Raw genomic sequence first — 12,520 nt, forward strand, 5'->3', positions numbered from 1 at the left:
TCAGGGGAAATTTCAACCTGCGCCTTCTGTAGCTCTTCCCAGAGGCACCACTGGATTGTTGGGTATTTTCTCTGACTTCAAGGTGAAGTTCTTCCCACAAGAGCACATTATGGTTGAAATCTGCTGCTTCCTGTTTCTTCCCCAAATAGGTAGTGTGATTGGGATCATTGTCCTGCTGCATGGGGAAATTTGCATCAGTCATTGATTTCTGAATGAGGAGGAGCTGCCATGAGAACTGCCATGTCTGAGGGATGCTCCATAGACCATAGCAGACGCCGGCCATCGGGTGATCAAATGACATGTGTTGTTCATTGATAACTTTAGAGAAAAAAAAAATTCTTGAGATTTATTAAACCCTGAATAGAAAAGTACTCCTACATGAACTCGGTAGTTCTAAGTTGAAGTCAATGGCAGATCTCCCGTTGACATTTTGAAGATATCCTGATCTGCGCTGGGTTTTGTTCAATAAGATTTTGATGGTTTCGGGCATCAAATCTGAAACAGTCACAGTTTTTGGCGACAAATCCGAAAAAAACATACGATTCAGATTTTTTTCACGATTTTATCCAGCACAAGAAATCTTAGCGGAGGAGAGCCTACCTACTGGTGGGCGAGTGGACTGGGTCGCTGGGGCCCATCAGCTTTTTTTTTTTCCAGCGGCCCAGTCCAACACTGGTTCCTATGGGTGTTTTTTTTTTCACTTGACGTGTTTGACATGCAGATTTGGGTACAATATTATAAACTTACCCAGAGGTTCAGCAACCCTAAAACTTTAAAGATCTAATGGTTCAGACACGAAAATATGAATCGTCTTTGATTCGCACAAACCTCGAATGTCAGGAAGGCTATTAATATCTCCAAATGGCTCAGCAGGCCTCTGCCACTGACTTGTACATGAACTCGGAAAGTTTTAGGTGACGGAAATTCGAATAAGCACTGTTTCCATGGTCGAGGTGTCATAAACCTCACATTCAAATTTACATTCCAATAGGGGAATTAAAATTTAAAAGTGTGTATTTCTAAACTCGAATTTACTATTTGACCCTTGATAAATCTGGCCCTTAATGTGAATCTGAAATTAATACTAAGCAAACTTATATTGAGAATCTATTTTTTTTATATATGCTATATATTGTTTGTTGGTCCCTAAGCTCAGGTTAGTGACAGCAGCCCAAAACATGTGCTGTAAATCAACAGAAATAAAGGTGGAAATTACAAGGAGCTCAGAGGCACAGGATAATTTATCTGGTTTAGTTTTCATTGTTGAATTGGCAGTGTGAGCATACAGCTTATTACAGTACATACACAGGACATTGTTGTTCTGTATAGTTGAATGTATGCCTCTAAACTGCAGCTGACATTTTCTTTGCCTTGTACATGGACTACAATAACAAAGCCTTTGTGCTCAGAAAAGGTTCAGCAGGGGAAAGCATTATGGTAACTCACACTCATTTGTTCTAATACATTACTGTTTCTTAAAAGAGAAAGAAACACCTCCATTAGCCATTATGAGAAACCCTGTGCTACAAAGTCACTAATATGTTGCATCTAATAAATAACTGCATTGCAGTGACGGGTGAATTTATTCGGCAGGTTGCTAATTTGGGGGGTGGAATTTCTGCATTTCACCACTGGGGAATAAATTAGCGAAACTGCCGTGACAATTCGCTGCTTCAAAAATGTCAACGCCGTGCACCCATTGACTTTAATGTAATTAAACAAAATAGGCGCACATCAAATAGTCGCCAGCTCCAATTTTTACACCCGCGAAATCGATCCCGGCATCAAAATTCGCATTTCGCTAATTTTTCGCCATTTCATGGGAAATTCACACATTTTTCTGCAAAGCGAAACAGAACAAATTCGCCCATCACTACTGCATTGAGGTTGGCTTTCTAAATGGAATTGTAGTAGTAAAGGAACCATCCAGTTAACCTGCATTTGACCACCATGTTAGACAGTAAACAACTGTTGCACTGACATCTTTTTACATATACATTTTTGTGTAGTTGCTGAACTATCTGCAGCTTTCTTTTAATTCTGTACCCTTCCTCACTAGTCCAGTATACATTGCAGTTCAATTAACCATGCTCTCTTGTTTGACCTTCTAGTGGTTCTCATGGGTTGACTTTGGGAAAAGTGATCAGCTATCTTCAATATTCTTTCAGTTCTTCACTAGGTTCAACCTTTTTTAATATGTGCTTGGATTAGTGGTGGCCAGTAATTCCTGACGTCCCTTGTTCATACTGTGATGGCAAATCTGGGGCCATTAAGCTTCATCGCAAGCCAGAAGACTACATCATCATCATCATCATCATTTATTTATATAGCGCTGTCAAGATACGCAGTGCTTTACTACATGGTTGATGACAGCTACAGTACACAATGCACCCAATGGAAGTTATAATGAATCAGGAAATGGTTACGCAACTCAATGGGGCAGATTTACTAAAGGGCAAAGTGGGCATCGCTAGCAAAAGTTCACCAGAAATCCATCCGCAGGTACATCGCCTATTTACTAACAGGCATAGAGTACAATTCGCTAGCGAAAGAGACCGTCGCTAACGTAGTTTCGTACCCAATCGCCAGGCGAATTTTTGCTCGGGAAAATGATTGTTACTTTGCAAATTCATTAAAGTGTAAATTTTACAGAATGTTCCCTCTTTCGCCAGAGTTTCCTTTGCCACCTTAGATCTGACGAACTGATAAAATGAAGCTACATCCGCCTCAATCTTGTGTCAGTGACATCATATCCTGTATGCCGGAAAGTCATAAAAGTTCTAAAAAACACTGGCGTTTTTTCATATTTTAAAGTGGGATTGTCTTTAAAAGCGTAAGAGTACTAAGGACGTTTCACTACGCAGAATTTAATGCTAGCAAAAGATCGCTATGAAATGCTCGCACTGATGAATTAGTAACTTCGCCAGCGTTAGGCTGCATAGAAGCAACTTCGTATTTTGTGAATTAGCATAATGAATTTGCACCTGATAATGTTGCGCAAAGTGTGGCGGATCTTTCGATGGCGATAATTCGCCCTTTAGTGAATTTGCCCCAATTTTTCTCATCCACAACCACCCACTGTTCTAGATCTCCAGATCTAGACCTTTAACCAAAGTTGCCTTCTGCTGCCACAGATCAAAATGGGAATTCTCTAAAATCCACCAGGTGCACCTAACATGGAGACAACAACAGTAAGAGAAAATAGTACCTACTTACATGGAGCCTTGTAATGACTCCCCTTGGGTGTAGTAAATCTCTCTCTTCGTAAGGACAGGCATTTTCTAACAATGTTGTTTTATTACAAAATATTCTGTTTTTTCAGAAAAAAAACCAAGATGGCTACCTCCAAGATGCCTGCTTTTAGTAGGGATTGATCTCTTGTAGTGCTGTTTGCACTATTTCTTTAAATCCTAGCATATTGTACTGGTCGTGATAGAATTTATGTGTGCGAGTTTACATACTTCCGAAGACTTTAAAAGGGCAGTGTTCGGTGGGGGCGTAGCATTTATTGAAAAGGAGAGGCCTAAAGTTTTGAAGCAATAGTTTATAAATAAGATGCGATAATGTAGAAATGAATGAACACAAAGAATTTAAATAAAGCACTTGTGAAATATGTTCAAGAAGTGATTTCTTTTTTCAATGGAATGTGCGTCTGGGCAAAGTGTTACTTTAATGGAATTGAAAAGATATCATGGAAGCCTGTTCAACCATGTGCCCTAGCTAGCATGGGTAGAGAGGCTCTAGTACGGACACTACTGACCTATGTTGGAAATAAGAGCCCCCAGCACCCTTCTACTCTTAATACCGGCTGGGAAAAGTTTGTCTGGTATGACATGCATTGCCTATGTCTTGGCCCTAGGGACGTATTATCATTCTTTCCTCTGCACTGCTACGACTCAAGTATTCTTCATTTATTTATTTATTTTGTTCTAATGGTACAATACTCTTTAATGAGTTACTTATGTCATATAATATTTTCACACCTGAAAATAACCCATTTACTAATATCCAGTACATTAGTGAATAGTTGTCCTCTGACTGCAGTTCAAATTACACTGTCTGTTTTATTGTAGCAAGTAAATATGCTTTAGGGATCCCATGAAATATGTACGATGTGGCTTGACATGGCTCAGTGAAGGGTAATAAATGAAATTAAGAGGGCAATCCTCCTTCTCATTAGTCTGAAATATGTTCTTGGAAATGCCTTGACATTTCACTGTAATGCCTAACAGCTATTGCAAGACCCAAAATAGGGCAATTTAATTTTATTCTTACTGTATACATGCAACATCCCATCTCTGCACTTACATTTATTCATGTGGCTATCCTTTATTTGCTTGCCTCAGCAGAAGTATGTTTGAAACAGAAGCAACAGTGTTTGAAATAAATGCTACTGTATATTTGTAAAAGCAGTCTATGGGGAACAACTTACACAGCTTACACTTGCTTCACATTACAATTGTTCATGTATGGGTTGTTTTGTGTACATAAGTTATGGTTTAGCACTTAGCTGTCTATTAAAAAGAAATTACATTAAGGAGGTGATTTATCAAGGTTTGAATTAGAATTTTTGCCACAATTTCGAATTTTTTTTGCACAAAAACTCACAAAAACTCACAAATTCAAATTATATTTAGAAACTCAGATGTCTGGTGTATATTAAACAAAAAATGTAAAAAATAGGCATCTAAAAGCTGGTGCGATCATGTAGAAGTCAATGGGAGTTGTCCAAGGTAAAATTCTAGGCATTTTTTAAATTTTAGATTTTTCAAATTTGTAAACTCCCAAATTAGATTTTTTAATGCCTATAAACATGAAAATTTGAGGTATTCGAGTTCTTTCCACAATTGTATACAACAGAAATTTTTACATTCAGATCTAATTTATAATTGAAATGAAAAGAATCAGCTTTTAATGCAAATGAAGTGCAAAAATTATCTGGTACTGAAAGACTATTTCAACAGCTGATTGTAATCAATAATAAACAGTTTTAACGGAAGTGTCCATTAACTGGATACAGAATGTGGTGGATGTTTAAATTCCTAATCAAAAGAAAATACAGTTACATACTGACACTCTGCATGATCCATGATAGTGAACACGATGTGACTAAACATTCTGCCCCTAAATAGCTTTACACTTGAAACATATGACATCTGAATATTCAGTGACCTTTAAGGCAGGGGCAGAATAATGAGATGTGAGGCCATAGGCTACACTTTCCACTGCCCCCCCCTTTCTAGGATAATCCCAAAAGTTTAGAAATACAACAATACAACTGGCACGTTCCCATTCAGTTCGGTGCGTGCCAAAACCCAACACATCTTAGCAGTGGCGTAACTAGTTATTACTGGGCCCATAGCAAATTATTTTTCAGACCCCTAAAATGTCAGGGCCTGGCCAATCCGACCGGGTGCCCAAGGCGACCCGGCCGGCCACCGTGCTTCCCTCCATGCTTGTGCTTGGCCCACGGTCCCCTCCGTGTGCACACCCGAAAGCAGTGTGCGCACACATGTGCAAAGCACCGGAGAGGAGGGCAGGGGAGAGCGCAGGAGGTAAGAGGGAAGGGAAGCGCCAGAGAGGGAGGGGAGAGTGCCAGAGGGGAAGGGAGAGGGAGGGGAAAGTGCCGGAGGGAAGGGGAAAGAGCTGGAGGGGAGAGCAGTGAGCATTGACTAGGGGTAGGCAGAAGACAGGTACCTGCCCAGCGCCCCCCTTTCATTGTGCCCTAGGCAGGTGCCTCTTCTGCCTACCCCTAGTTCCGTCCTGCCAGAAGCTGACCTATTTCAGCAGTACTTATTGAAAATGTACACGAATTAGGGTCTCATGGGGCCCCTATATCTACTGGGCCCCCCTGCAGCACTGGGTCTGCTTCCTCTCAGACACACACTGTGCAAGCCTTGCCTTTTCTGGCTGCCTAATCTTCCCCCAGTAGGTATCGACTGTGCTTCTGTCCTGACCAGGCTCAGCATTGCGATAAAAATACGTTTTTTAATGGAAAAAGAAAATAAAAATATTTAAATTGAAAAAGCCAGATGGGCCCCTAATTACTCTGGGCCCCTAGGCTATAGCCTTGGGTAACCCATTCATTAATCCGTCCCTGCTCTAAAGACACCGGAAGACAACTGCCTTGATAAGAAAGAACTGTGTAACCTAAAGGAGCTCCTGTTCTAATTGAAGGAATAACTTCCTCTATCAACTTCATTTTTTTATTGTGCTCTGCCACAAAAAAGTCGCACTGACGGGCTTATTCTCTTTCCAAGGGCAGCGCCATAGCAAAGTATTCTGAGTGGATGCTTTACAGGGTCGGATGCTGTGAGGGATATATTGCAGACATGTAACCATCACTGAGGGCCACCGTATCCATAGTAACATAGCTCATCGCTCAGTTTGATCACTGAATCAGTGCTCTCTTTCCAAAGGTGTCACTTACATTACCCTTAGGCATTTAATGGAATATACACAGGGTTTCCACTGTGTTTGCTTGCTTTGCCAGTCCAGAAAAAGGGCATTTGATGACCCTTTTATTTATCTAAGCGTCTGTTTTCTCTACACACACACTGCAGTGAGAGGCTCTTGAAACACCCCTGACACACTCACAAGCACCTTCTATATTTGATTTATTTTTCTTTCTTGATACTGTTTTTAAAAAAGCATATGTGATACTGGATGTATGGAAGGGTGTTAACACAAATAATGGATTATATTGCAGGCTCCAGAATCCAAGCTACGGCAATATGCAAATCCCCCCAGGATGCACTCACACAGTTTGATACTATAAATGGTAGCTCATACGTAAGAGGGTGTTTCATGCTAGTAGGCCTTTCATTCAAGCCAGCCATTTGCGTATTTGTACTATAAATAGGAATGAGGTTTCTAAGGAGACAACACTATGCAGCTAAATGAAACAAATGCTGTTATTTAGAGAGTCTTTTGGGAGTTATAATAAGGGTCTAGCACTCTAGGTCCCCCATTACTGTGCCTCCAGATAGGTTATTAATTGAGTGAGTAATAATATTCTGCTTTGTGCTACAGATTCATCTAAATTCAAAGTAGGAGATGCAGGCTACTGTATAGAGAATGGTATAGTGTAGTACAGGTATAGGACCTGTTATCCAGAATGTTTGGGACAAAAGGTTCTCCAGATAAGGGGTCTTTCCATCATTTGGATCTCCCTTTCTTAAGATGGTGATTTATCAACATCTGAATTCCAGTTTTTTTCCCACAAATCAAAGTTTTATAGCGCTTAGAACCGGCAAATTTGTATGATGCTTTCAAAAAATCATATGTATGATATTTATTAAACCCCAAAAAAAGTGTTAATCTTGATTGGAAAACATTGGCATCTAAAAACTGCCGAGTTCATGTCGACGTCCACGGAGCTGTCGATGGCAAAAGCAGCTATTCAAAAAAATGTAACCCAGTAAGTAAATATTTGAGGTATTTTCCTTTGTTTAATCAAATCTTTTCATATTCAGGTTTTTCAAAAATGTGGCATTTAAATAAATAAGTTTAGAGTCTACTAAAAAAATTATTTAAACATGAATTAAACCCAATAGGATTGTTTTTCCTCGAATAAGGATTGATTATATCAAGTAAAAGGTACTGTGTTATTATTACAAAATAGTTTTTTTTAAAAAAAGTTGAATTATTTCATGAAAATGTAGTCTTTGGGAGATGGCCTTCTGGACAATGGTGTTTCTGGATAAGAGATCCCTGTATTGTATAGCATTTTAACATTTTATATTAGCAATTCCAATTTGTCCAATAAGCTAATGGCTTGAATAAAGGCAGGGTTGTCCTTCATGGTTTATACCATGTTGCTGAATTACAATTTTGAGCATCTAATGATAACCAAAGATAGTACAAAGGACAAGAGGCTAATGGCGACTTATTCTGAATTTTTAGTTAACGCTACATTTGTTTTTAACCCTACACAGCACTGACCCTTGCAGATGAAATAAGAAATGGCTTTATTTTTAAAATATATAATAGCCTTTTATACTGTGGGGGCACAGTGGTATAATAATTTAGATGTGTATATCACTTTAAACAGAAACATTCTCCTTTTCATTGGCGTGGTTGCCATTCATTATTATTCTATATATGTTCAGCAGATGATATTGGAATAAGGCAGGGCTTGCTTGGACGCTTATATGACTAGTGTGGCGAAATATGTAATACCGTGTTCTGCTTTAAGCATGAAACAGCAATTTACACAGTTTCCAGGATTTATTGGAGTACATTACCTTGCCCATTATTCAGACCAGCAATTTTCCTTTATATTTGCAGTTTCCTTGGCATAGGGTATTCTATATTCGGCATAGGGTATTCTATATTCTGCATAAAGAGGTGCATGCATATTAGCTCATATATTGTGATTTATTCAGTTTTGCTTCAAACATACACCAACCAGCAGACCCCTGCTTACTCTTCACCAGGCATGCAGGACTCTCTGTGAGCACGAAAAAGACGGTATCCAGAACAGTTTGAAAGCTTTTTTTTTTCTTGAGCTCTGCTCAAAGGAAAAGTGAAGTGCCTATATATTGTATTCCTCAAACATGGAAGAAGCTTAAACATTTTTGTGAGCTTCCTATTTTTGCGAATTGATCCTGATATGTTGTGAGATGTTCTGCAATCTATTTCATATGGGTATGTGCTATGAATATTACAGCAATTTCACTGTTTATGTCAAGAGCTCATTAAGATTATTAGCCCCAGATCTGAGACAAGGCATTCCTCAGTGTTAGTGAGATATAATACATGCTGAATGTTGCACAGACAGCCCTCTGAGCTCTGTAGGTATTGGGCACACTGACCTACTTTCCATACATGTTTGCACAGATAATAACTGCCTTCAGCACAAAGAGATGACAGCTGAGGTCACATGCAATACTAGCATTGGGACTAAATAATCATCTAAATCAAAGGGCAGCAATGATCAATGGAGAGTTCATACACAAGCTTTTGAACATGGCTGTCCTTTAACTTCTATCTCTTCATACTGAACTCTCTTCATACTGAACCTGATAATATTCCCTCCCACTAATATATCGCATTCAAGCTAATGTCTCAATTGCAATAAATAATCAGTAAAAATACACTGCTTTGTTGTGAACTTTGTAATCATTTGTGTCAGACCTAAACCCCTTCTCCTAATCATGGAGCTCACTAAAATATGAACAATTTCATCCCCACATTTCGCTTACATTTTACCCCTTGCACTTTATCTCCTTGGTCCTCTTACTATTACACTCCATAGTTCTGCCTATATCATTGTTTCCTCGCACTCTTCTCCCTATTTTATCTTTATTTCTTACCTCTATTACAGGTAGAGGAGCGGTTATCCAGAATGCTCGGAACCTGAGATTTTCCGCACAATGGATCTTTCTGTAATTTAGATCTTTGTAAGTCTACTAAAAAATAAAATTTAATTTAACCCAGTAGGGTTGCTATAGGGATTAATTATATCTTACAGAGAAAAAGGAAATCATTTCTAAAAATGTAAATTATTTGGATAAAAGAGTCTATGGGAGAAGGCATTCCCGTATTTTGGAGCTTTCTGGATAATGGGTTTCTGAATAACAGATACAATACCTATATAACCTTTAATACCTGTTAGTTTCTCGAAGTTTAATCTCTTATGTCCGTTATGTCGGTTGGCGGCCAGGCCCGGGAAGGCGGGCGCTAGGACCGTGCGGCCGCCTGGTCGGACCGCGCGGCCTAGGGGCGCCCAAAAGTGAAATCCGGCGCTGTTGGCGGCGCAGCAGTAGCAGCAGCGGCCTCTCCAGACCCCGGGTAATCCACTTGACTTATGAGCAAACAACTCTGTACTCCTTACATTACCTCATGTACTATTTTCCAAATATGTTATATTGAAGGTCTGTGGGTGTCGATAAACGTAAGTCTATGGAAATCACATTTATAACTGTACAGCTAAATTAGGTCTGCAAAATAATTAACTGCAATCTATGTAATGTTAAATAAGCAGAAGCAGATAAAAATCAAAAGTCATTATATGTACAGGGCAAAAGCCAAACAGTACCTACCCCAACAAACCCATTCAGTTGAGCTTAAAGGGGTTGTTCACCTTAAAATTAACTTCTTGTATTTTATAGAATGGACAATTTTAAGCAACTTTTCAATTGGTTTTCATTAGTTATTTTTTATAGTTTTTTTTAAATTATTTTCCTTCTTCATCTTACTCTTTCCAACTTTCAAATGGGTCACTGACTGCATCAAAAAACAAATGCTCTGTAAGGCTACAAATTGATAGTTATTGCTACTTTTTATTTCTCATCTACTGTATCTATTCAGGTCTCTCCTATTCATATTCCAGTTTCTTATTCAAATCAATGCATGATTGCTAGGGTAATGTAGACCCCAACAACCAGATTGCTGAAATGGCAAACTGGAGAATATATATATATAAATCATATTCAAAATGGTGCACACCATGTATAGCTACAAAACCAGGGAGCTAGTACAGAAAAACTACATGGGACTAAGGACAGCACTCCTAGGATTTAAATAATCGGTATACAAAAATGCAAATAAATGCAAAAAAAGAAAGGTTTATTACTCTACATTTCATCTGACTTCGCCCCTTGTTCTCCGTTCCAGTTATACTTTACTGTTCCTCGCCAGCCCGGCACTTTCCCCTTGGTCCTCTCGCATTAAGTCCTGGCGGCATTTGAGTAGCGGAGGGCTCCTCCTGAAGGCAAAAGCGGCTGCAATAGGCAGAAGTGCGAGCTGAGACCGGTACCTTGGGGTTTGCTCTGGGTTTTGGGATACCAGACATTACAGAGCTTATGTCAAAAGGGGGATATTTTTATCTAAACAAGGTATGACTTAATCCTGAAGGTAAATTCTTCTCGAGAGAACTGCCACCATGCTTAGAATAAGCCAACGACCTGTACCCAGCTGCACAAGTATTGTCTGCATGATAACTATATTACTAGGTTACTTTCATAATTAAAAACAGAAATCTGTACAAACAGAACCGTGCTTGTCATTGTGTGATCAGTCACCATGGCAACGCATCAAAAGTCATAGCTTGTAATACAAAGAGAAATCTCTGAGAAAGTGCTCCTTCTTTAATTTCACCTCCAGTTACTGTAGCCACTAGATGTGCCAGATTATAATACATTGGTATTAAAATGCAATAAATTGCATGCAGGTGTTTTTAAGTATCCAACTCTGCATGTGGATGTGGCATTAGACATTTCCATCAGCATAAGCACCATGGGATACTGCATTAGTGCAAATCTGCCCATTGTTAGGAAACCCCATATTACCAGTGGTGTAACTACTCGCCAGCAGGTCCTGGTACAGGATAAGCACCAGGGCCCCTCCTATTGGGCCTTCCCCCCTATGAATCGCGTGCATTAAAATCTCCCCCTCCACAGCCACCTGCAATAACTGTTATCGCACCCTCCGCACCCCTGGTAGTTACGCCACTGCATTTTACATTCTTGTCCACCAAGTTTTAACCAAGAAAAGATCTTTTCTGGTTTATATTTTGCTGTTTCAAGAACAGCTGAAATTTCTTGAATTGGCTGAATCAAAAACTATACCCCACCGAACAATGTAGGTCTCTATAAAAATATTCGACATAAAACAGCTCATTTGAAAAACCCTGCTTTATGTAAATTTTGTACCATTTTCATAATAATATACTTTTTTAGTAGTAACTTCCATTCAATGTTCCCTCTAAGTTGAAAAAATTTTCAGGCAGGGCACACAACAAATTGGGGTGCGCACAAAGAATTTTGCATGAAAACACAATATTACTTATTAATTCTGACTTCGGCACATAGTTTTTAAAAACTGCACCCACTGCTGCCCACATAGCCGAGAAGGAATTAGAGGGAACGTTGGTGCCATCAGGTAATCCTAAATAGAAAATTGTAATTTTAAGAATTAAGGGGGCGAATTAATGGCGCCCTCTGTGATCCTACGATTTGCGGGGCATAAAACAAAGTAAACAAACCAAACATGCAGGCCCTAGGGCGGCAGGGTTTTAGGGGGCTGCATGAAGCCCAATCACACCCACATTGGTCCGGAAGCTCTGGGGCTGATCATGAGATACTTTCTCATGCACCAATCTCCAGTGCTCCCGACCTGATGATGAAAATTCGTGAATGTGCACAAATGAAGGGGAGGGGACAGGGGTGACGAATGGCAGTGGACTAGGGGCGCCCGCTATGTAAATCTGGCCCTGCATGTATCTTATGTCACATGAGCCAATTAATGGACAAAGTTCTGTCATTTTCTCTCAGTTACTTTCAGTTTCCGCAGTATTTGAGGTCAGGTGACCTGTGAGGCAGTGCAGAAAATATCATAACAAGAGAAGGCTCAAGAGAAAAAATGTGAAAGGGGAATATTTACTTAAATATATTTTCCAGTTTGGTAAAATTCTTTAATATACCACTAAATATGATGTCTGTTGCTTAAAGGACATTTAAAGGCAAAAAAATAAAATCCCATTTTTACTTTCTTTAATGAAAAAGAATCATATCTC

This window comes from Xenopus laevis, chromosome 3S (assembly GCF_017654675.1).
Source record: "Xenopus laevis strain J_2021 chromosome 3S, Xenopus_laevis_v10.1, whole genome shotgun sequence".
In the NCBI taxonomy this organism is placed as follows: domain Eukaryota; kingdom Metazoa; phylum Chordata; class Amphibia; order Anura; family Pipidae; genus Xenopus; species Xenopus laevis.